Consider the following 27,578-nt stretch of genomic DNA (forward strand, 5'->3'; position numbering starts at 1 on the left):
GTTTAATTAATATACTTACATAGCATTATTCTGTGCAACCAACAAGTTTCATCCAATATTGTAATCAAACTGAAAACAAGACATACACGAAACTATTTTTACTTTGTTTGTAGGTCACAAATAATCCCTCTAGGGCAGTGGTTCCCAAAGTTGTCTGGGCTACGACTCATCTAATACAAGTTCCCAAACTCGGGACCCACTTATAGGAAATTTAACCGTTACCAATATGCCTAAATAAAGGAGTCGGATCTGTAGGTGTGTCGTTCTACAGGCAGGGACAGTTTGGGAAACCTTGAGTTTGGGTATTATTACCCCGAACATTATAAGTCCAGACAATACTCTAAAGTAGGTAATATAAAAAGGCACAAATAATTCATATTTCAGCGATACAATTTTTGGTAATCCCTAAACGTTTACTGTACAAATATCATGTTTTTGGACAAGATTTCTAATACGAATTCATGCTACACTGATCTCCAATACTCGTTCATTTGCTGCCCACTGGTCAGTAAAAGGACAATGTTCGTTCTCCATACATTGTTCGCCGTTAGATCAACAGTGCCGAAATAATACTTTCTAGGTTCTAAATGACACAAATCTTTATGTAAGAACAATTATTCCTGGCGGACCAATTCTATAAACTTATTGATAGCAATATTGTTATCATAACCTCTTACTTACTAGTATTGTATTATATTATTTTATGCACATCGATTTGGGAGATGTTCTGTATTGTAGTTGTCGCAGCCAAATTGTATTATAATATTGAACGGGTTTTGGAAATAGCTCGGCGTTCCACTTTTATGATTTACTTACTTACATTTTGCACGTAAATAAATAACATGAATCCTATGTTTACTTTCCACTCTTGACATTTAACACGTGACTTACCAAACTAACTATCTCCATTATTACCAATTATTGTTATAAGCATTTTGAGCGAATAAAACTTTCAATTCTATTAGAACTTTAGACATTTCTCTCACTTTAAGCGGCATTGGATTTTTCATCGAATTTTGAAACTGTAACAGATATATTAAAGATGATCCCATATTGTTGTCATTGTCTATATCAGTGTTATGATCACAATTCTTTTTATTTTATTCATGACCTTCGACCAGTTGGACACATTAGATAGCTTCTTGTAGTATCGTGCAATATATTTTTAACTTTTAATTAAAATCTAGTCATACTGTAGCAATTTGGACGATTTATTTTATTTACAAGATCGGTATCTTATTGTCTATGATGACCGCAGTCAACATCACTATTACATGGATTCCTAACAATGAAGTACGGCATTGCCTTGTGCCGATTTTACATAGATTTTATCGACACAAATTATGGAACTTCATAGGATATGGAGCAGGCCACGCCCTAAAATGTCCGGATGTCGTCATAGTATTATGGAATACATATAAAATACTTTTCTTATTTCATTTTTTAATCCTCAAGTGTCCGTTACAATCTAATTAATATTTAAGTATTCAAAAAGTAAGAGATTAATTTTGATACTTTACTGCTGTGCCCAGGAATCTGAGGCGGTTTCTGACAATGTCCTTTTTTATTCGAATCAGTAATTCGACATTATTTTCTTATTAGTTGAAATGAAATATCGATGAGTCCTCTCTAAATGAATTTATTCTTTTATTTATATCTTGTAATACGGTACAAAATTACGCACAATATAATATGAAACGCTTAACATTAGATTAATTACGTACCTACTCTGGAACCTATAAACTATAAGCTACTTATTATGGAATAATAATCTTAGTAAGTCACCTTAAAATTAAAAGTTTATTATTTTGTAACTATTAAGTTATCTCTACGAGATTTCTTCACGGGCCAGTGATTTTCAATGAAAACTCACCTTAAATTTAGTCTTAATTGTTTCAAAAGCGAGGTCTTAACGAATTTAGGGTAAGTTCGTAATTAAATAATCGTAGGTCAATATTGTTAAGGACTGGTTAAACGATTTTATTGTCTGACTAGAGGTTCAAGTCGTTTTAGTTGAATTATTTTAGATAATCAAATTAGAAATGGTTATAATGTTATTACGGAGTAGACTTTAAGTCCAAGGATTTGTAGAATCCGAAGACTTGTTAAAGTTAAGATTATACAGGGTATTATAGAAATTGTGGTTGGAAATCATTCGTTTTTTAGTTGTCTGGAGGAAAAATTCCCAATTTAAAAGTAAATTTAAAGCTCATAGCACAATTATTGATACTAAATTAAACTTGTATCGAATTTACCGTTTATTCCCGATGTCCCCCACTATTTGTCCACCACTGGTGGACATCGAGAAAAAAAGTTGCAATGTCCACCAGTGGGGGACAGCGCTACTGAAATCTTCCCGTTGGGCCCTACTGGTGGACACTGAGAAGAAATGAGTTGCTCTGTCCCTCAGTGGTGGACATCGAAACCAAAAAAGTTCCAATGTCCCCCACTACTATATTTGTGTTCATGAATACAAACATTTTAAGTAAATCTTATACTAATAATTATAATACATACATTTTTAAAGCATTTTTATTATAGTTTGAAACAATCCTTAACCCTTAACCACCTAGCACATATTATTGTCACACAACCGCCTATCATACGTCTGTGGGACCCCAGAATAAAAAATGATACGATTACGATAAATATTAAGGGAGGGTACACATTTAATTTAAAATTCTGTTATGAAAATGATTAAACTCTTTATTTTAAAAAAGAAGAATGTGAAAATCAACGATACTTTTACAAAAACTCCGAATAATTAGCATAATCTCTTATTTTTGGCTTACTTACTATTACTTATAGAAAATGAGATCCTAAAAAATATTTAAAGTGATAGGAACTTATTCTTATATTTTTTATATAATTCAATCAACAAGGAACTAGAATAAAAAAAATAAAACTCGTTATTATAATCAATTAATAAAAATTGCAGGCTCTAAACTTAGAGTTTTTTACGGCAATCCAGACTCATATTGTTCGAACATTCGAGGCAAATTGGCGCTTTGCATTCGAAAGACATGTATTGTGTTTTGCGTTTTTTTGTAAATTTTACTGAGGGAATATCACATTGTGATGGAGAGTTTATTTGCATTACTGTTGAGCCTTCGCATTCGGAATCAGATCAGACACGCTACTTTCTTCCAGCACAAGATTAATTTCAACCGGCTCCACATCGCTGCATTAGTCGTTTGGTATGTTTTCATCGTCTGGCAGATCTTGTTCAACCAACGTTCAATTTCAGCTTCACTAAGAGCCATTATAACTAAAACAATCAAAAAAACACTCATACAAAAAATTACGTAACCTCCTAACAGGGGTCTCTCAGACCCATTCTGGTATTTATTTACTCACCTGAAGCAAACGCGCGCACATCCAACCTCGACAAGCCGTTGTGCGGTGCTGAGGGGCGCGGGGAAAAGGTACAGAAACTAACGAGTCGATGCAACACTCCAGCGCAAAAATATTCACAATTATTATATCGACAGGGTCTGTGAGACGTATGGTAGGCGGTTAAGGGTTAATTTATACTGACGCCCCTAGGAAGTGTGCATTAATCGGAACGGTTTTGTCATTTTTAATTTTCCAAGTACCTACCCACAATGTTCATGTTATCAGAAATTATTGTGTCGGTAATGTTACTATTTTGCACTTATTATCTGTAATTATGTCGGAAATTGCAGAATCTAGTTCACGACAAATTGAAAAAGTTTACATAAATAGGAAAGGTGGGAAAGTTCTTATGTTAAAAAACAGAGAATTATATTTGATAGCAATTAAAAATGTTTGTTTTTTAATAATCACGAAAACTAAACTAATAGTGGGGGACAACGGAACTTTTTTGGTTTCGATGTCCACCACTGAGGGACAGAGCAACTCATTTCTTCTCAGTGTCCACCAGTAGGGCCCAACGGGAAGATTTCAGTAGCGCTGTCCCCCACTGGTGGACATTGCAACTTTTTTTCTCGATGTCCACCAGTGGTGGACAAATAGTGGGGGACATCGGGAATAAACGGAATTTACTGGTCATCCTGTATATGATGATGAGTCTATCCTTTTTAGACTCGAACGAATAGGAATCACAAAATCTGTTGCTAAGCACAAAACCAAAGAACCGCTAGACGGCTTTTCAAATATTTGTTGAGGTCCGAATGAGGTTTCCTCGAAATCATTTGAAATTCTAAGAAACTAAACATTATTTTGTAAATGATATTTATTTCTGTTGGGACATTTAAATGATGGAAGTATATTTTTGGGGCAGCTAGTGTTTCACACTTTAATTTAAAAACGACACAACAATGTTGTGTTGTCCATGAAAAAAAACCTGCCAAAAAATTTAACTTTCGACTTAAGCTCGTTTTAGTCAAAATACATAAATGATTTATAATCGTAACGTTTTGATAGGATTATGTCAAATGCGGTCCGGGCTACTGCCTCTGCATGTGTACTTTCATACATAAATACGAGTACATTAAGTATAAACGGAGTATGTGAAAGGCGGCTCATAAAGTGCAGCATAAAAGAACATTTTGGTTCAATTACAATCTTACAGGCAAGTGGGTACTCTGGGGGATTAGTGTAAGTTTACGTCAAACGTATCTGCCCCCTTAGACAAAACGCACTTTTTGATCGAATCGAAAATCGAATCCGTCAAAACTCCATACAAAAAAGGGGCTTTTCGATATCGACTGCGTAAAAAATGACATTATGAATGACGGATTGTGCAGCGTCCCTAGCGGATACTTTCAAGAACTAAAATCATCATAGATTTTTTGACGCACTCAATATCGAAGACTTTTGATGTAAACTGACACTACGCCCCCAGTAGGTATGTAGCTTTTCACATGGGAAACGTAACGTATTTTGTGTTAGAAGAGAAAATGTAAAACGTATGTCTCATTAGCAATAACATATTCAAATGTAATTCAATTACAATAAAATACTTGATAAGTATAAATATTGGAAAAGGTTTACCCAGACTTCCAGAAACTCGAAAAAGTCAATATTGCCTACATAATTAAAATGCCTTGAATTATACATACAGGCATGGACTTAGGCTGGAACAAAGACAATTTGTCTTTTAGATTACGGTTCTGTATGCAAATTTATCTGTCGGTTAGAACTGGTACTGAACCTAACCACAGTACAAGTAGAGAGAGTAGGCACGCTCTTCAATGCACTTATTGTTACAAGTGCTCCTACAACTATAAAAATTGTTATCTCTGTATTTTTTATAAGATTTTAAAGTCTTGAGGGCGACGACCTCATAAAGGTAACGGGAAGGTGCTGGATACAGGCCGCTACCATGAAGACGTGGAAAAAATTCAGGAATTCACCTTGTGTTCTTGAGAAAATTCCAATGTAACAAAGATGTGTTGCGAACTTTTTGGCTACTTTGGGTGTCACGAACTATTTGACGCTGACTTTACCAGATTTTTTTTAATTGAGAAAGTTGTAAAAAGAGGTCGCAAGTTCGTCAACTTCTTAAATATAGTGTTGTACGAGTATAAGCCTTACGGCCGGTTCACACATGTCTCCGTTTTACTGTTTCCTTTTATCGTGTACGTTTTTTTTTCGTCGATGTATGTATTACTGTATACAGAATACTGTGTCATGTGTGAAGTCGATCATACAACTATTCAGCTGCTACAAATTCCTGCTTTCAGCTGCGCGTGTTTTACCACTAAGACTAAAATACCGTGACCCCAACAACCGGCAGTGAGCCAACTGGACCCAATTCTACTGGGACCCAAACGTAATTGCTTTGGATACGCAAACTGAGGAATGATGCAATTAGCAGTCGAATATTGAATGCCATTAGCCACGGGTAATTGAAAACGTCCAGAACAGTGTGTGGCATTGATTAATAAATTATGTCTTACAATGAAGTGAGGGTTTCAAACTGATTCGTCTTCCTCAAGAGAATAGGGATGTTTCCTGGGTCAAAAAGCAAGAGTTTTAATTAGTCCGTCAGTTAACTTATCAAAAAATACTCTACACGTATTTTTCACTTTTTCAAACTAATGAAAACTTAAAGAGATAAAGCGCGCCAAAGTTCATAAGAAGAGGCCCATGACGTCAATGAGTGCATAAAAGTGCCGCACTTTGTGACGTCGCGCGGAACTTCAACGCACCATAACTATGTAATTATTTGTTAGATTGACAAATAAAAATATAATTATGTGTCCAATATTTTTTGACATTAAACATGACGGACTAAAAAACATTTTTTAGGAAACTAGCCTATTATTATAGCCTATTATGTTAATCTGGATTATAAAAAATAATACTGTAAGCAGTGGTTCTTAAACTTTAAGTCACGAGGGACCATTTTACCAAATTTCTGTCTTGTCAGGGACCACTTATATTTTTTCCAAAATCCTATGAAACGGGAGGTCGATTTCTCGCCCACTGTGCGCCATTTGCGTTGTGTTGACTCGACTCATCACGTCACGTCACTTGTTTATTACGATGTCTTTGTGGACCACTAGGAATGCCTCTAGGGACCACCAGTGGTCCGCGGACCACCGGTTAAGAACCACTGCAAGTTTCATCAAAATCCGTTCAGTAGTTTTTGCGTGAAAGAGTAATAAACATCCAGAAATCCAAACATCCAAACTCTCGCATTTATAATATTACTAGGATTTACTACTAAACGGGATCCTGCTGGTGGTTTTGTAGATATACTTATCACGGAATAATTATTTATTTTATCTTTTAATTAGTTAATAACTTTACTTTGTTAGGTATGTCATAATGCAATGGATTGATGTAAAAGGTTTAACACGAGCTCCGCAACTATAATAACAATAACAATCAGTTAAAATAATAACAAATAATTAGCAAAAAGTTATCCAAACCCACGTTACTTATCTATACATGTGCACATCCTGCTTTCCCCGTATTCTTTCTACGTTACTATTATTTCTATGCCAAAAGAAAACAATTTAATAAAAGATACTTATTTTTGTACCGATTGAGCCTATTAGTTATGCGTATAAGGCGGCTCAGTAAGTGTGAAACTGACACCCACATAAAAAAGATCTATTCCGATCCAATACCATCATCTAATACTTACTACTGGTATTTGTTTTTATACTTTTTTATTTTCTATTCCGATCGGATACCACTCTTTAAATTTATTTTAATAAATGTGCGATTTAATAAGTGTCCGAACCAATAAAAAACATAAATCTTGGTACAGTCAGCTAGAAAAATGATTTTTATTATAATTATTATTTATTTATTTATTTATTCTATTATGATACGATTGTAACACAATGCCTTACTTGTACTTAATAGTACTAGACTATGCTTAAACTCTATATTAACTTTAATCGAATATTTTTACATACAACTTATAGAACAAGTTCAATTGAAACCTTTTGTTTAAAAAATTTTACCTACGAAAAAGGATAAGTTTGCTACATTGTTTTGGTAAATCCGAAGCAACCGGTTATTAAAAGTTGATTGCCCCTGATATTTAATTGTGAAACAAAACATATACTTACTTACTAGATTTTAATATGTAAAGGTGATTGCCTGTGATATTTTATTTTTGAATTAAACATAAATACTTACTATATTTAAGTTTGTTTGGTTAAACTGATTTTGTTAAATAAACACAACTTATTTTCACAACTAAAGGTATTTTTCATTGACTGTACCTTATACCTAAAAACTTGTTTTGGTATTCGTTTAAAAAGTGGTATCCGTTCGGAATAGAAAATAATAAAGATTTAAAACAAATACCATTGATATTAGATTTTGTGGTATAAGATTAGAATAGATCACACAAAAGCGGAAGAGACACGTGTAGCTTACAGGATCTTAACTTCTCACTAATAATAATAATTTTGAGCAACTAGGCAGGTGATATTTTCCAAATTCATCTCTAATGACTAGGCAATAAAACCGTTATTAGCTTCCGTCACGACATTAAGGGCACTGAGCCATATTACATTACTGATTCTATAATATGCATAATCAGGTCATGTAATCGCTGCCATGACTCTGCTAATAATCCTGTCGAGCAATTAATATAGCTTATTTATTATGCTAATCTATTTATAATGCGTGTTTAATAGGCACTACATACATAGACTACATACAGACTTTGCAAACACCATAGTTACCTACACTTTAGTTGTAAACCTTACTTTTAACAATTGCATTTGCTGCGACACACATTTCTGTATAAAGTGTGTACCTATATTGTATGTCATAATGATTTTTTATTTCTGTCTTACCATACCATGCTCAGATCATAGAAGGGAATAGATGTGAAACGGGGGCGTGGCGCGTGTCTCCGCGATATGCCCAGAAACGAACATCGGCCGCGTAGCTAGGTTAGTCGCGATTCAGTCGTACTAAGAAAATGTTCTCCGATATTTTGGATAATGCGTCGTTACGTGCAATAAAACAAGTGAAACGAAGAACTACAGGAACAATGGAGTCATTTACTACATGTAAGTATTGCAAATCCATTGGTATTTTGCTTATAAATAAAAAAAACTAAACATTTTTACGAACGAATTCAGTGCCGTAACAGTTACTGCGATATCGAAATCAATGGTGATAAAAATTCTAACACACTTGTACATTGACGATTTAGTTAGCAACCACTTTATGTCATGCTCAACTACTGCGCAATGTATTTAATTTCTTCCGATATCCACTGTCGTGTGAAAATACACAGTACGGCCGCATGTGCTGGTCGTAACATAGTGCCGTGCTCGTGTTCTAATGCGGTTTCCTATTATCGATAAATAGAAGTAAAAGGTTTTCATACATAAGCATTTTGTGAAATCAGTTTCGAGCCTTGCCCCTAGCGATTTAAAGTATCGATATCTTGTCGACTCCATTTTATCTTTGTTCTCTCACTAGCGTTTTCTTAGTGTGCGTCACGTCACGCGGCCATTGATTGGCCATAAGGCATGCCTTCTGGCCTATCACAGCACTTTTAAGCCGGTTGCACATGTTGTCGTAGACTCTCAGTCGCTTTGTTTTTACACAGTTGAATGTGTGTGTGGGAGCTGTGGTGGGGGAAATGTGGGGACACTGGTTCTCGTTGTAGTTACACGCGACTTCATATCTATTCTCTTTCTATGATCTGAGATACCATGTCATATTGTCTACTACTATTTTATCCTACTTTCGGTACTTTCTGTTTGTAATGTGTGTTTCTGTTATGCAAATAAACGTTTTATCTATCTATCTAACAACTATTGACTACATAATTTTAACAAAGTCGTCCATCGCGTTTGTCTGTCTATTACACCCGTATTCACAAACATTACTATGAGATCTCCCAGTGCGCGTGGACGCACAGGGTGACACAGGAACCAATTACAGAGCTCCACTCAACTCTGTGCGTTCGATTTGCTGATTCACTTAAGCAAGCATCGTTTGTGAATACGGGCGTTAGTGATAAACTGAAAAACTACTGAACGGATTTCAGCAGTTTTCATCAATATTGTATTGTATGGAGTGATTCATAAGCGAGATCATGGAAAAAAAACTTAGGATGGACACAAAATTTATACATATTATATCCCGGTTTTTGAAAGGCCATAATTAAGCCCGTATTCACAAACATTACTTTGAGGTCTCACAGTACCAATCACAGAGCTCTATTCAAGGATTTGCGCAAACATCGTTTATGAATGTGGGCGTTAATGTTTTTCTGTGACTGAGCAATATTCACGCAGGCGAAGCCATGCATAAGTTATTAAGATATGACATTTGGCTGTAATTGCTGTAGGTACCTACTATAATGTAACTGAAATTAATTTAAAGTTTCGTCAAAGAAATCCAAGTTTCCCCGTCAATAACAATTACCCTCAAACCCGTGCTAAAAGTTCCCAAGCACCGTGAACGAGTCGACAACTTATTTAATTACAATAATCACGATCACGGCACACTCTTCAGGTAAAGTCAGGAGTCGCAAAGCTACCTCAAATGAATACCAGAACTCTATAATATGTACATATTTGTTTCTTAAAGCCACATTATTTATATTAAAATAAACGACAATATTATGTATGTAGAACGTTTTATCCATGAAGACGCGCCCCACCAATTTTTGGTCGACGGAAGCGCGGGGTGCGGGAAGTTTGATCCGAGCAATCCGAGCGTCATTATTGTAGTGTGCGACGTACGTGTGCACTCATGGATGACTTAGCGTATATCGATAACACTCAAACATTAGCGGAAGAATGGTGGGGCGCGTCTTCGTCGATGAAACGATCTATATACATAGCATGACTCTTTTAAACCTATAATCTAGCCCAAAACTAAGCGAAACATAAATTTTCTCAACTATATGGAAACTTAAATAAATAAACGGGATTAATGTCGATAACCCTGGATGAAGGTGCGTATACCTTATCGCATAAACTTTTACTCCCAGAGGACCGCTACCAGTCGGGCCCTCCAGGCCAACCGGTAGTAAATGAAGTGCTTATAACCGCCTTTAGTGAGTTGGAAGCGGCATTACTTTTGGGATCAAACAAAATTGTACTCTCTCTACACATTATGTAGACTGAAACTCAAAATCTGAGTGTCCTCAGGCTGTATAATGTAGAAAAACGAATTTTCAAGAATCGATTACTACATCAAGCGCATAACATCACTACGTACGTTTCACATAGCATGGATTTTCTCATAATAGTTAGCCAAGTTGAATCTTTCGTAGTAAACCTTAACGCACTATAAAGTTCGGAGAAAATAATCGAGCATTTCGCGAAATACTCATTGATATGTTTTTTCTGAGGAAATTGTATTTTAAAAACCGAAAATAAAAACTTTTCAAATTGTTAAATTCTGCGAATAGCAATCACTGCAATCGGTCGAGTTACTAACAAAATACATTTAGGTCGCGTCGCAGTGAGGTTTCTTTTTTCAACAACAGAAAATTCGCACTCAAAAAAACTGGTTAATTTAAAGTTCAGAATATAAACTTTTTGTTTGCATTCTGTTTACAAGAACTGTTGCCTTGTGACAAAATAAATTTAGGCACTTCTGCCCGCGACTTCACCTCTGTGTGTATTTCACACTTTCTTTTTATGTCTTATGTAAAACTCTATTCTTTTTCTTAAATAAAAGTAGCCTAAGTACCCTTTTACTTATCATCTGTAAAAGTCTTATGAAAATCGATCTGACTGTTTTAGAGCGATAATTAAATATTTCAAAAAAATCTGGGGGCACGGCAGTGCCCCCGCCAAGTCGAGTATTGTTTTCTGTGTGCATTTGGTGACAGATAAAATAAACTATCATTGAATTAACACATTGAGCTAGAACTATTAGTACTACACTACAATTTCATTCATTCGCATAGAATAGTGAACGTTCAAAAGTATCACTAGACCTTGAGGATGGCTCAGCCATCCCCCGCGGGTCGTTTTCAAAGTCGTTGAAGATAACGATGGCCAGAACAGAGCTGGCACTGCCTAATTTACGTAAACTGAGACGTTAACGTAACTGCTATGGTTAATTAGTCACTTGTCGTAGTAATATAATTATTTTGAATGGTACTGCATAATGACCGTGCGGTCTTGTTTGGAGAACTGCATATTTTGTCAGTATTGGGTTTGGATCTCGTAAAGGATTGTAAAGTGTTAACTGGTGACGATTTGGAAATTAGTTTTGCATTATTGTTGCTGCAACCATTACACTATTAAATTTAACCATTTTGTAATTGAGGTAACGGTTACAAAGTTCTGTTATTATTGAAACAGTACAATTTTATTATGAATGGCAATTATTTCAAGGTAAAATATTGTTCAATTAGAGTCAAGGTTAGGATCTTTATGTTAATAGTTCGAATAAATTATTCGTTTGATCAACAATACAAGTAAATAGAGCCAAATGTTCAAATATTCGTCTCATCCTTTTACGGATTTGTAAAACCTATGATGGTGAGAATCAGACCCTCTTCCATAACTCTATACAATAATATCTCAAAAATCTATAAGTATAATATGAATCTTTCCAAAACTTATAGAGAAGTTAGATTAATGAATTACCATTTAGATAAAAATATCTTAGTAAAAAGTACCACCGTTTCAGAGGTATGAGCATTAGTCTAACATAGGTCTCTTCTCCACAAGTTTGGCACGGTCTTTACGGGACACCCTGTATAATATTTGAATATTTACTTAGGAAAATAAAACGAAAGCCCTTCGCAGATACAATGAGATAATCACGCTGAAACGATCGAACCTGTTTCGGGCTATCATAATCCGACGATATTTCATCCAATCAAAGCCGCCAAATTACTGAATTGTAATTCCCAGCGGTATGAAGCCTAATAAATCTTAACGTCCCTCAAGAGAAAATAATATTGAAGCGGCTAAGTGTACAGACAAACGGACTATAATTCGCTTCAAAATAGCACTTAGCTCAACTACATAAGTGCCTGTATTCAGCTTGTCATACTGTCAACTGTACCTAAACAAAACGAATATTTGTAAATCCATCATTTCAGCTGTTAGCCCAAATAATCCTCAGTTTCTCAACATATTTACTCAGGATTTGTTTTCAAAGTTATAATTTCATTTCAGATTATTGTTACACGTTGAAGACTGGTACAAGTTGTGACAGGTTATTTCATAAAATTAAGTAGAAAACAACGGAGTTGGATTCATTCTAGTCGCGTTACATTTATAATGTATAATAATGTGTTTGTTTGGTTTGCGAATGTATTTTCTAAAACTTAATTCTCAAGACATCTGTGAACATAATGAAATTCGTACTACGTGTAGGAACATAGAACTTCTTAAGTTAAAAGTAAGTTAAAACAAGGTTTTATAACTTTCAAGAATATTACCTATGTCATCTGTTACTAACGACTGAAATCTCTGAAGGTATTGTTACTGAAGCAATTCTTTCTGGCAATACCCTTAAATCAATTGTAGCAACTTCAATAAAATCCGAATAGTCACGACAATATTGACCCTTATTCCGCCATATTGCTGTACCTATATTCGATTAGTAGATTTTTATTAATGCTCTATTTCAATTGCACTACTGCAATGTAATTCCGTTTGAATATGAGACTTGTGGTGACATGTGAAGTCTAGTTACGTATTGCTGTATACCTGACGACACAATTGACTAAATTGACCTTAATTAGGCAAATTACTTGTCTATCTAAGCTCATCTTAACATCAATGATTTGAGCTGTGGTAATCACGTTTGACCGCCGAACTAACAAGTAACCGGAACTTGGGTTTCGAGGAAATGTCTGTTCTACGAAGCTTCTACTTAATTAAACCTGGTCTGGAACAACAAAAAAGCGGTTATTTGTTTTTTTTAACAATGAAGTGAAGCCTTTTTAGACTAAAATAGGTATTGTGTACAACAAACTATTATAAAATAACAATAGGGAATTTTCCGTACCATATAACAGTCTAGCCGTCTACGAAAAGAGGAAGTTTTTAAATTATTAAATGAAACAGTCTTCTTTTTTTACAGGGTAGGCGTAACAATTGATGTAGATTGACCCAAAAATAACTGAATAAAAAAGAAACGTTTTTTACTTCGCTGAAAAATTGTTACCTATAAAATTGATTTTCTTTTGGAAGGTGTTTAGTCAATTTTAAAGAAATATCATGGTATTAATACTCAAGTGTGATTTTACACTCAATACCAACCTGTAATGATCTATGTATGTAACTCTAGCTATACCAGATTTGATTACCCACTGGCGATTACATTGTGTTTTGAGTCGTTTCATTAGTGATCCGTGTCATAAAATCAGAAGAAACCCGTCTTCTATAGATATCACATAGGCTGAGTTGCACCCTTACTTTAACAATAACAAAAACCATAACCGGTGTTTTTGATAAAGTTTGATAGACTTGTGACGTCTGTTAAAGTTAAAGTAAGATGGTGCAATCTAGCCTTAATGTGGCAAAATACAATAAAAACTAAAACGTTATTGACTCAAAACACGAGAAGTTTACGCCCGTATTCACAAATATTACTATGAGGTCTCACAGTGCGCGTGGACGCACAGGGTCACACACAAACCAATTGCAGAACTCTATTCAACGCTGTGCGTTCGATTTGCTGCTTCACTTAAGCAAATATCGTTTGTGAATACGGGCGTAAGTCGCTGCGTAGTATACGAGTAGATCCACGTAATTTCAACAATAAACAACTCAAATTGGGCAAATCTGGGTATTCCGAGAAACAAGGCGCCGGGTCAGCCCAACTTTAAGGAAATCATACAAACTTCCAGATTCAGATTTCTGTACCCAATCCCGAAACAATAACAAGAATTATTATTAGATGAAATTAAATATTCCACGCGCCTATGTTTGTGGCCGTTGGATTAGTGTGTCGCAAACTTCCTGGTTTATATTTTATGTTTTCAAGACCAATAAGTTTTCTTTCGTTTGATAAATGATTAACACAAATGGTAGGTGAATACCATGTTCATTATGAAAGCAGCAGTACCTACCAAACCTTACCAGATACAATAAATTCTTCGACAATGTTTGTCTTATTACGTTATGATTTTTTCATCTTTCAAATTATAAGAGTACGATTTGTTCCAGAAAACATCGTGAGATGAATTTTGTACTTACTTAATTTTTACCCTACTGCGCCAGAAGGATGGTTATTAACGATGCTATATTGGATTGGTTGTTCGCATACTCAGCCTCGTTAAACATCAAAACAGGCAAAAATGTAAAGAATCGGCCAAAACTTTGTATATGGACCCGAACACCTGCGTCCATACAAGATCCCTCCTGCCAACATACAACACCTTGCAGGAGTTTATAAAGATCGTCCGACCGGACTTTGCCACCACCCAGGTCTTAACCAACCACGGTTATCATAAGGAATACCTACATCGTTTCCATATCGTCGCAGATGACCGCTGTCCCTGCGATGACCAGACTCCACAAACTTGGAAACACCTCCTAACACAGTGCCCTAGATTTTCTTCAGCCCGATATAACCATGAAATGACATCCCGCCTGCTAAATATCAACCCATATAATCTACCAGACATAATTAGAAAAGAAGACACAGCAAAAAGCTTCAAAGCCTACATTACCCATATAGTCGATCACCTAAAAGAATTTAACCAAACGTAATTACAATCATCATAATTCACAAACTAAATCACTGCACTGCAATTGGAGTACTCCACTAGCTATCATTGCATGTGTATCTCAATAACACTCACTAACAAAAAAAAAAAAAAATCTCGCTCGGAGCAAAGCATTTTAGGCTGAGTTGCACCATTTTATTTTAACTTTGACAAATGTCAAAAATCTGTCAAACTGCTAGGTGGTGCAACTCAGCCTATATGTGATAAACTAAAATTTGTAATTTTCAATTTTATATAATGAACAACAGCAAAATATAAATCTTTTGTTTTTAGAAAAGAACCTTACTTAAGAAGTCTTCTTTAGCATTATGGCGACATTATCTAGCATATGACAAAATACTAAGTTTTATAACTAGTTGAAATCTAGACGTCAACTTTCAGTACGGAGGCATGGTCTAATTTCCCTCTGGGCCCAGAGCTGAAGTTTCAGCATAAGATAGTAACCCCGACCTACTCTTACAAAATTCAACAACAGTACTTTACTATGTAGAGTCCCATAGACTTTAAAATTAGCACTTGAATATTCTTCGGGCTTTTTATTGGTATGAATTATGATTTTATCCACTTTTTTCTTAATTTCTGAAACTACTGGACAGTTTTGAAAAAATATTTTACCAGTATAATCCTACAATCGTCCTGATGAACATATTATAGGCTTATTTTTTTGTGTTACGAAGTCTGTCGGGCCAGTTTGTAATTAAAAAACTCATAAAACTCATTTATTTACGCAAGTAGGCTTTTAAAAAGCACTTTTACACGTCCCAGTATTAACCCTACCACTGCTTCAGGACAATAAATGGGCAGGACAATTAAATACAAATCCTAGAACGTTTTATGCGGCGCTGATTATGATCCAAACTTAACAAATGTAATGAGCAGGACATAATGTAGGTATATCCCACCTATAATTATAAAATAAGCAAGAAACTTTGTGTGTTTCTATCTCTCCTACATTTTTACGTCCTAACCTATTGTTGTAACATAAAACCACACAGGTAAAGCCAAGTGCAAACACTTATACTTCTATCTTACAACTGAGGCACGTTTGCCAGAATATTGTCATACCCACACTTTTGGGGCTTCAAATTTCATGTTGCAGCTTTTAGGATCCGCGAAAATGTTACAATACTGACTTACTTTATATTCAGTAAGGTTCTCGGGCTGAATATTCTTTATATTTCTGAAACAAAGGAATTACTGAAGAATGATTGCGACATACACAATATTATGATTTAAATTTGTTTTGTAATAATGTAACTCGTGTGTGATTTAGACAGAAACATTGTCAATAAAGATTTGTCTAAACTTTATTGTATTTTGAATTATTCAGATTACCAAATTGTTTGTTTTATTTTTACACATAATCATAACGTAGCTTAGGTAACTAAATTGTCTTAGCTTTTTTGTTACTTGGGGTATGTCTTTTTTACATAAGCAGAATTAAACTATTTCACATGTTGCATAGTTCATACCAATATCTGTTGACATCGTGAAAAATCAATCACCAGTTGATATAATTGTCCTGAACGAATTTTCAGGCTATGTAGTTGGCTCTGAAAAAGGCTAGTATTTATAACTAACTAATCCAAATTAAAATTACATAGCCTTTCCTAAGCACTTCGTAAGCCCATATAAAGATAAAAGCATGACAAAAAATCTACCTAGGTATCGATTTTAAGTAGGTACAGAGTTGCCGCTTTTAAAGCAACCGAGGCATGGCGTTAAACACTCATAAAGGTCAGGACAAGGGTCTTTTAATAATAAATCAAGCGAGTAATCGCGTGGGGCGAACAATGCATTGGAAGGGTTAAAAGAGCTTGGGTTGTATTGTAATCACCGATCTTTTAAGCTATTTGATGCCTATTATTTAAAGCAAAGATTAAATTATGTTTGTTTAGTCTACGGGTGAACGAAATGTTTTGATTCTAAATTGGGAGCTGGTAGATTAAAGATTAGGTACCAATAAATAAAAAACCAATAGATAATAATAAATACTGTCAAACCACACATATCATCATCATCATCATCATCATTTCAGCCATAGGACGTCCACTGCTGAACATAGGCCTCCCCCAATGCTTTCTATGTTGATCGATTGGTAGCGGCCTGCGTCCAGCGCTTTCCTGATACCTTTACGATGTCGTCGGTCCACCTTGTAGGTGGATGTCCCACCACACATGTAATGCAAATAAATGATTTGATTTGATTTGATATAGCCCAGAGTTTAGAATGGCGACCACGGGCCGAAAGACGTAGTGTGGGCACTGTGGGGCAGGCCCCTCACTAGATGAACCGAAGATCTAGTTAAAGTCACGGGCGATGCCTGAATTCGGGCGGCGTAAGACCGGTCGTTGAGGAAATCCTTGGGGGAGGCTTTTATCCAGCAGTGGACGTCATTTGGCTGAAACGAACGAACGAACGATAGCCCAGAGCCACAATTGATGTGTATTTCGATAACACTATGACTAAAGAAAGAAAAAGATGTGTTGATCAAAAATATTTGTATTGTGCAGGAATCAAATTCGCGACTCAATGCGTCGTAGCAGAGTTCTAAACCATCGCGCCGAATCTTTGTGAGCTTAATAAAAAATAATAATGGAATTACGTTTAATATAGGTACTAGCAGTAACATCCCATAATACGCAGCGAATAATGACGAATTTCCTTTAAAGAGAATAAGAAACAATTCCATAAAAATAAAATATTACTAATCTACTGACAAATAGCCTCCATTTCGTATTCGGGAGGCGAATTTGATCAGGTCTTGATATTGACAGACGTGACGTCAGGCCAAATAAAATGGGGAATTAGGTACCTGTACTACTGTTGTATTATTTAAAAGAGATATAGGAGGTGCGCTTAGAGGAATAGTTAAGTTAGTAAGGTGTGCTTAATTAAGTGCGCTTCAAATGGGTGCGCTTCGAGGAATACCTCAAATCTATCATAGAAAGACTTTATCGCACTCGTGTCCCTTCAAAATCTGTTATAAAAATTGTTCTTTGTTTTGTCCCGGGTCTCAAACTACCTCTATACCAAATTTCATCTATATCGGTTTAGTAGTTAAGACGTGAGAGATATTAACAGACAAACGCCCGTATTCACAAACGATGCTTGCTCAAGTGAATCAGCAAATCACAGTTCTGTGATTGGTTCGTGTGTCACCCTGTGCGTCCACGCGCACTGCGAGACCTCATAGTAATGTTTGTGAATACGGGCGAAAGACAGAGTTACTATCGTATTTATATTAATAGTGAGAGTAAGAAAGCACGCATGTTATTGTAGGTCGATCTCTGGCTTCTGTAATAAATATATCGAATTAGATCGCTTCTCGGTTACCTGATAATAGTCTATTAAATAGTTAGGACCAAGACATTCTCTGTTAACTATGTAACAGGATAGGATAAATAGGAAAATTGTTCTATCGAGCCAATTACCTAGGCGTCTGCTAGCTGGAAGTTTACATAACGACTTTGTTAATTAATCGGAAGATTACTCAGTACTGATCTAAATAATTTGATACCTTGCAATCTAATATTATAAATAACTTTGTGTGGATGTATGGATTTTTGTTACTCTTTTACGATAAAACTACTGAACGGATTTTGATCAAACTTTTTTTATGCATAACAAGGCAGGTATTTGACCACAATCACACCCGGTGTTAAGTGAGATGCAGTTTAGGATGGTACATATCATCTTACAGTATTAACAAATGTTTATACGTCAGAATAACATAATAATAAAGGCTATGATCTGTCACTTTAACTTCACGCGGGTGAAGCCATGGACAAAACCTAGTATTTAATATTTTGTAAATCCGTATTTTTCTGTATCTGCGACTTGTGTTGAAACATAACAAGGAAAATAATGAAAGAAATATTGTTATGATCCCGTAATAGAGCTATTTAAATAGAGTATTGTTTGACTGATTGGTTCGGTTTTAATAATTAAATGTAGTTAATTAATCTTGACGGACTATCTTCAAATCATTTGTGAGAAAACAAATAACTTTAAAATTATGATTAGGTACGAGACTAGTACAATAATTACAAAGGTTTAATAAAGACTAATAATTTTTCTCATTTCAAGATCTAAGCATCAAAATTCTCATCAAATTATTTAAATAAAGCTACCAGCTGACTGAATGTACGAAACCATTAAATTTTTAATAAAACCTTCTCTCTGACGGCAACAAACTAAATTATGAAATAATTAATCATTTAAACTTACACAAACTTTAGTTAATTTTTAAACAAGTCTGCAACAGTGACGTCCACATAATTAAATACTTAATTATTTATCACCATAGATAATTAAATAAAACTTTTAGTAAAGTTTCATGTAAAACATCCCAAAATTTAGACCTAATTAGTTAACAGAGTTAACAACTTCATGTAAAATTTAAAAACATTAAAAATAACTGGCATGTGAACTTTATTTTTCATAAAAAAATAATAATATCAAGAAAAAAACAAAAACGAAACGCATTCCGAATTTGAATTCCTACACTTTCATTTGTTTTTGTATTTCGAGACCATCATTGCTTTATACTCGTGTGTTTTTGTTAAAACGAAAGCAGGGTCGTGCTTAACGTTTGTGGATGTCGAATAAATGTCGGGCTTTAGCAAGAATTTACTCTTGCGGTCTGGGCAACCCTCCTGTTGTCGGGTGGCGCCGGCGGCGACAACTGTACAATTTGGGACGTCCCCTGCACGTTAAATTAGAATCATTAGACCGAGGGCAACTTTGTCCCTTCATAATTTTATGTTTCACAACAACGTACAAACAATTAAATATATTCTTTGTAGGTGTATCTTACGTTTAAAATTGTGCGTAGGTAAATTGTTATAAAATACAATGGTTGCTTGGTCTGGCAGTAGGTGTTTTTAACAAAAGCAGTGTTTCATGCAAGAGGTCTCAATATTATGTACCTGCGTGATAAGCACAGGTATTAAAGGCACTAAACCAGTGGTTCCCAAACTTATTTAGTCTACTGCCCACTTTGAGAATAAATTATTTTTTAGCGCCCCCCATTTTTGTAGTCAAGAGTCGAGCTCAGTCGGTGTCTAAGAGTCCTCCTAGTAGATGACGCCTCCCAAGCCTCTACACAACGTCCCGATTTTTTTTCTGGGTCTCTTACCGCCCCCCTTTAAGCCTGCAGCGCCCACAAGGGGGCGTTATCGCCCACTTTGGGAAAGACTGCACTAAGCAATGCCAAATAATTGTTTTTAGTAACCCTTGAGAGAGTGAGAGCTTTTTGCTACTTTTGTGTCTTAAGAGTTTATCTATACTTAGGTCTACCTTTCGCTTAACTCAGTCATCGCCTGAGATATGGGAGCGGCACGAAAGGGAAAGAACACACACACACACACACACACACACACACACACACACACACACACACACAACCTGCATGCAAGCCTATGTTTCTTTTTTTTGCCCCTTTGACTGTTTTTTACGAGATTGTAATAATATATAGAATCCATTATTGGCTGTAAGAACAAAAATACCTGTTTGTATTATTATTATAAAGAGCTGTGGTTTCTGAATAAAGAAAAATAAAATAAAATAAAATAATAATATGTCAATATCACCTCTCTACAGATAAACACAATTGACCTATAGTCAAAACTCAAAAGCAATCTGTGTCGTTTGGAAATAAAATATTTTACAATACATTTATGACATCAAACGACCTACGTTCCAGGTTATTGCATTCGGAGTGATTGGAACAGTGACGCTTCTAAACCAATTCCAGTTTTTGGAAAGCGTAAATAAAATAGAGCGCGCTATATTGTTGGCCGTTTGAGCCAACACCAATATTATCTTTGATATTTGGTAACAAATTAAAAACAATGGCGGTGCGGGACTCAACAAATAAACTCGTTAAAATTATTGGTACCAATTTCATCTTTAATATCGGTGTAATTCTGACAACGGAATGTTACAATATTATGTTTTATGTATCGCGATTGAAGTGATTGCCAGTGTGTTAATATAATTAACCAAAAAAAAAAAACACCTCTCGAGGGTTTTCTTTTGTTATTCTTTATCAAAATGTAGTAACCACTCCTAGCCACTAAGAAACTTTTTTTTTTTCTTTTAATTCCATTGTCCACTTTTAGCTTCTAAGGCAATTTCATCGTGTAAATTAATTATGATTAAGATACAAATTCTGAAGGTTTTAATTCAACTGAATTTAATTTGTTACTTTAAACATAGTTGACTCCACGAAATACTCGAAACTTACAAAATTTCACACACGTGCAAACTAAATTCCTCTTAAAACTTACATAGTTAAATGCATGACGTCATAGAACTAAATAAGTGAGCATTAGTTAAAGTAAGTGACATCTGTCTGGGAACTATTATAAGTCAAATTGAAATCACAAAATGTCAGCGCACTACTCATGTAGTAACCATCTGACACTCGGATGAATATTTTACATAGCCAGATACGTAATTCTGCCCACCGAAATGTGTTATACTCCAAACCAGCCATGTTAATATTAAAATATGCAAATCACGGCATTACCATCCCACCTTCTTTCCCACGGTTCTGCATATATGCATCCCCATATTATAGCATATCGAGAACCTTGATCTTGCCCTTTCACTGATTTCACTGAATATTAAATTTCACTTTCGTACTAAGTGATTCAATTTGCTTGGATTGTGCTTTACATAATTTTACGCCCGAATTTCTTCTCCAAACTGACACTTCACTAGCCAATTTGATCTCATCTCCAATTCAGTACGCATCGAAAGTAAATTTTACGTTTAGCAAATTTCATGGTAATTTTGGGTAGGTAACCTTAAATGATTGCGCTGAGAAAGCTGAGGTGTGCGAATAGGATTCTGACAGGACAGAAAAACTCTAACGTGCTCTTGTGATCAACATTTTGTTTGATTATCTATACAGTGTGAGTCACGTTAAAGTGTACATATGAAAATAGATGAAACTAGACCTATTTTTATCGACAAAAAAGAGGTCAAAATTTTTTTGAGATTTTTTTTAAATTTTTTATAGAATTTTTTTTCTTCCAATTACTTATTGTAAAGAAAACGTAATAACTTTTAAACTAAGCGGTATATCCTGATAAAATAAAAACAGTAATAATGCTAAATAACAGGCAATACTAAAAAAATACATAAAATACACAAAAAAGGCCAACAAATAATAAAAAATGATAATTTTTGAAAAAAAACTGCTTAAAAATTCGTGTTTTTTTGGTTATTTGATAAATTTCTCNAGAATAATGTTGTGGCAGGCCTTTGTTCAAACGATCATAGCAAATGTTGTGATAGGGATAGAGACATGCGATTTTTGGTTTTACAAAGATAATACGATAGAGAACAATACAAAGTAATAAAAACTACCGGTTATAGGGGCATTTTTTGGAGAAATTTATCAAATAACCAAAAAAACACGAATTTTTAAGCAGATTTTTTTCAAAAAGTTCAATTTTTTATTATTTTTTGGCCTTTTTTGTGTAATTTATGTATTTTTTTAGTATCGCCTGTTATTTAGCATTATTACTGTTTTTATTTTATCAGGATATACCGCTTAGTTTAAAAGTTATTACGTTTTCTTTACAATAAGTAATTGGAAGAAAAAAAATTCTATAAAAAATTTTAAAAAAATCTCAAAAAATTTTTGACCTCTTTTTTGTCGATAAAAACAGGTCTAGTTTTACCTATTTTCATATGTACACTTTAACGTGACTCACACTGTATTAAGAATAGAATCCATTGTGTAATAATGTGAATGACTTCTTATTATAAATACCTGTACACATGAATGCTTTATTGTTATATCGGCAATATTGCATTCCATCCTAAGGATTATTATCTTATTTTAAAGTGTCGGATTAACTGAGTTTCTTGCGCTGTTTCTTCTCAGCACTGACCCATTTATTGCCCCGAAGCAGTGGTAGGGTATTGGGACATGTAAAAGTGCTTTTTAAAAGCCTATTTGCAAAAATAAATGAGTTTTATGAGTTTTTAACATGGAAAACATAACTTACTAGCGTATAGGCGTCCACGATTTACGCTTAAACATAAAGTAAATTAAGTCGCAGAGTCTATGCATGATTTATTTTGAAAAAAAAAAATATATTAGATAATAATAGATTAAACAATACCACTCCGTTAAGTTAAAAGAAAAACAAAATAGCAATTATAATAATGCATAGAAGATTAACATTTCAATCATATTTTCATGTTTATTTCACCCAAAACATTATTAGTGATTTGCATTTTGCATCATTAAGCGCAGAGTGAAATTAATAATAATGATTTAATCGTATTTATTTAAGCTGTTTACAGTACATATATAAACGGTTAACTAAAAGCCAGCAATGATGAAAGGTTAAACCACACATAAATCGCAATTTAATATAACCAATACCGCAAGTACATATTGTACTTGCGGTATTGGTTTATCCGTATTGGTTATTATTTTGCTTTCGTTAACTGGCTGTAACTTGAATTTACCATAGTGAGTTGAAATAATGATGCGGTTACCGAAATATTTGAATAGGACAAAACAATAAATAATGTTTGAGAAGGGATGATAGGATAATAGGTAAAACAAACCTATATAAATAATTTAAAAGCTTCTTATATGACATTGATTTTTTTATTAGATATTGCGGTTAAAGACATTTTATTTCTGAAAAAGATTTACAAGATATTAGGAGTGGATTATCATCATCATAAGGTCATTTTTCCATCATTATAGGACGATCCTTTCTAAGAGCGTTTTAACATTTAGGCGATTTAGCAGCACGACAAACGCGCGACAGACGCGCTGCCGAAAATTTCATACTATGTGACAGCGGATGCATGCCTTCACATTATAAAAACGCTGCTGCCGCGCTGCTGTCGCGTTTCTAACGCCCTAATGTGAAAGCGCTTTATTACACCAGAAGCTACAGGGAATAGATATCTTATTTAACCAAATAAAAATATCATCTTAAAACAAATATCTCAGTATTAGCATGTTGAAATATCCATTCCCCTTTGAAGTACTTATCAAAGTCAGCCATTAAAATCTTGCTTACCAAGGAAAGATACGTACGTACGTGGTTATCAGGCGAAACGTGTTTGCAGAGAGGGTACAAAGATAGCAAAAATCCTCTGGCATTTATATTTTGTGCCGATAAATGAAATCCCTTTCCCACATTCCCTATTTCATGTTACCTATTTACCCTTGTCGAGTGTAATACAAGTTTTATTGAATACTTTTATTGGTTTGGAAACTTTTGTAAAACAAGATAAGAATAGGGATGTGGAATTGCTTTCGTCTTATTTAATACTTTGGAGGTAACTTTTTCACTAGAAAAAATAAATTTAACGAGAGTTGAGACCTTGAGATATTGTAATTTAATGTTTCTTTATAATATATACGTTTTGTCACAAAAAGGTACATAATAGTTAAATGGACTTAAATTTAGAAACATAATTACCAAGCTCTTATTACACTAGTTTACAAAAAATTTTTTTTTCTTTTACCCAAAGATAATTCATATTGGATGTGTTTTCTACCAGCCCCCTTATTACAAAAATATATGTCTCATATTTTTATCACGTCAAGTTTTTGAGATATCCACGTTAACCTAAGTAAGCTGTTTTGTTAGCCGCGTCGGAGTTTCTACTTCATTTTAATTGCGTTTAAGTATTATTTTAACATTTTCACTTGTTTTAAAATGTCACCAAGGCAGTGTAAATTAAGCCCAAATAACTTTTGCTAAGTTTGTGGTCAAATTATATTGTTAAAAAAGAAGAGACTAATTACTGAGGCCGTAAAAGGGCCTATTTCTATTACTTTCAAATCTCGGTAACAAACCTGATAAAAAATGGGTTCCTGGTGTAGTGTGCGAAAATTTGAGAAGTATACTATTGCATTAGGCTGCAGGAAAATGAAAAATTCGGCACCCCAATGTTATAGAGAGAACCAACAAATCACTCTAATGACTGTTACTTCTGCCTCACTGAAACTACAGGTTTTAACAACAAAAACCAAGAACATACAATATCATGATGTTGCATCAGTCACAAAACCTGTGCTAGAATCTCAAGGAGTTCTTTATCCGTCATTACCCAGCAATTCGAATTCCAGCAATTAGGAAAAATGCTTGGTATTAATTTAAAGCAGTAGTGAAAAGTTTCCTGGGAAACTATAAATTTATCTGAGAATTATGTAGAAATTGTTTCCAAATTATTGAGGAATTACCTAAGAATGTGTATGAATAAGTCGTTAACAATTCATTTTTTACATTCTCACCTGGATTTTTTTTCTGAGAACCTAGGAAACGTGAGTGTTGAGCATGGCGAAAGTTTTCACCAGGATTTGAAGGTTTTTGAGGAAAGATACCAAGGAATTTGGGATAAAAATATGTTAGCGGATTGCTGTTGGTCTATAATAAGGGAAACTGATACTAATCAGTATAAAAGAAGGAGCAACGCGACTCATTTTTTATTGTTTTTAGAGATAAATGTTTAAAAATGATAAAAATTAATATAATCAATATTTACAAAATTTGACGTCCTAAATTTTTTCTAAGTTCAGTTTTTAAGTAAGGATTAATAGCTCTACCGATACATATCAGTTTCATCTCTGGGTAAAAAACCTTGTAAACTAGTGTTATTTTAGCTTGTTTAGAAAGAACACATTTTTCCAGAAAGAGGAATAAGATATAGTGATTCAATAACAATAAATGACACAAGCCGCAAATAATACACAAATCCGTTTTCCTTAAACCAAAACACTCTAGGTTTATATGGCCTGGCGGTTGAAGTACCAAATTACAATGTCAGCTACGGTAGCAGGTTCGAATTTTGCTACTATTTTATTGGGACGAAAATGTTGTGTGATGCTAACAAAATTCTTTGAATTTATACGGTAATTAATATTATAATACAATACCTCACATGATAATAAGGTCTTGTAAACTATCATAAAAAAAACTACAGTCTTTACTCCAGAATAATTAAAGACAAGAGTATTTTCAAACAAGCACTGCAGAGGATCGGTAACTTGCTTAATTTTTTTGTCAATTCCGTTGGTAAAACGCATTGCTTTTCTAAGTAACTTTATGTGACTTATTAAAGTAGTTGAACTACTATAGCATACTGAAAAAAATTGTTGCATCCCGTAAATTCAGTCTTATTATTAGTGATCATCAAAACGAGATAAGAAAACTTTGTGCTATTATTGTAGTTAACCAAAAATATCAATCCAATTACGAATAACTTCTAAAAAAGTCCTCTTAAAAACCCGCAAGTATTACGTGAATCCAATTTACTTAAACCGAAAAAATTATATATATTACCAAGAACATTACCTAAACTTCTCTTTTGTACAAGTTAAAACGTAAGTAACTCAAGTTACTGCCAAAAACTCCCTGAGGGTTAGTTGTGTGTAATCCTGTTAATTTCCCTGGGAGTATTAACGCGTATGGAAAGTCGGGACCACTAAGAAATCCCTCGGGAGGCCTGCATTATTAAGGACCATAAGCTGTCTACTTAACACACACATACGCAAACTACTTAGACCTGTTTTAGAGTAAAAAAAAAATTCAAAATTATTTTTGGCCAGTAAAAAAAGTTTGAAAAAAGAATAAAAAAATACAGTACCTTGGATTCCGCAATAAATCCTTTCTCGGCAATCGAATAGTCACAAAACAAACACTGTTATATAAGCGATCGGTCGCGCGAAACACGTTGGGGCTGGTACGAAGCGACGCAACCTCCCCCGGCGACGGCCAACAGAATACTGATTCGCGTCAACGTCAACACTAGAGAGTAAGGAATGGTATGAAATGCGCAAGTCACGAAGCGCTTAACTTATACACCTACTTTTGAATTTCAAATTGTCATTTATTCGCTCTTATTATACAGTACACACGCAAAGTGGGCCCCTCGTTCTCCGGGAATAAATTTCCTGTTACGGTCTACGTATTTTCACGCGTCAACTGCAACGTCTTGGGTTGATGTTTTATTAATGGCCGCTAGTTATCACTTGGATTTACACTTTTATAGATTGTTTGGGTATTTTATTTAAGTTAAGTTCCAAGAGAGGCAACATTTTAAGTTTAGTAGAATCCTTCTTTCGCAAAAAATTTCATCGTTTTAGCCCAAAAAAAGTTTTACAATTGAAAATGATAAAATAAAAAAAGGTTGAATATACTTACAAATCAAAAATGGGGGCCAGTTTCAGATACGTAGTTGACTAGTAGTCAAACCTAGGTACATAGTCTTCCAATTTCAGCCAAATTCATTTTTAAGAACAATTTTTAGTATCAATCAAAAAGATGGACTTAAGATACCAGTAGCAGTACTCTCATTCAGTAACTTTTAAAAGACCATCACGAACACAAAACGAAGCCACAGACAACTTTCTTGTATCTTTTAAAAGAAATGCAAAGCTTTCTAAGCGCATCTG

The 27,578-nt window shown here is 34.5% G+C and overlaps 1 protein-coding gene across 1 annotated transcript in view; it reads right to left on the bottom strand.

Moving 5' to 3' along the window:
• The window catches only part of oeh (neuroparsin), a 41,545-nt gene extending 14,648 nt beyond the window's left edge, over nt 1–26,897 (bottom strand). Inside the window, exon 1 of the mRNA XM_028314907.1 lies at nt 26,771–26,897. The gene's annotated coding sequence lies outside the window, so the exon portion shown is untranslated. The remainder of the gene's footprint in view (nt 1–26,770) is intronic.
• Nucleotides 26,898–27,578: the final 681 nt, after the last annotated feature.

This window comes from Ostrinia furnacalis, unplaced genomic scaffold, assembly GCF_004193835.3.
Source record: "Ostrinia furnacalis isolate ACB-3 unplaced genomic scaffold, ASM419383v2 OfSCF4915, whole genome shotgun sequence".
NCBI classification, from domain to species: Eukaryota; Metazoa; Arthropoda; class Insecta; order Lepidoptera; family Crambidae; genus Ostrinia; species Ostrinia furnacalis.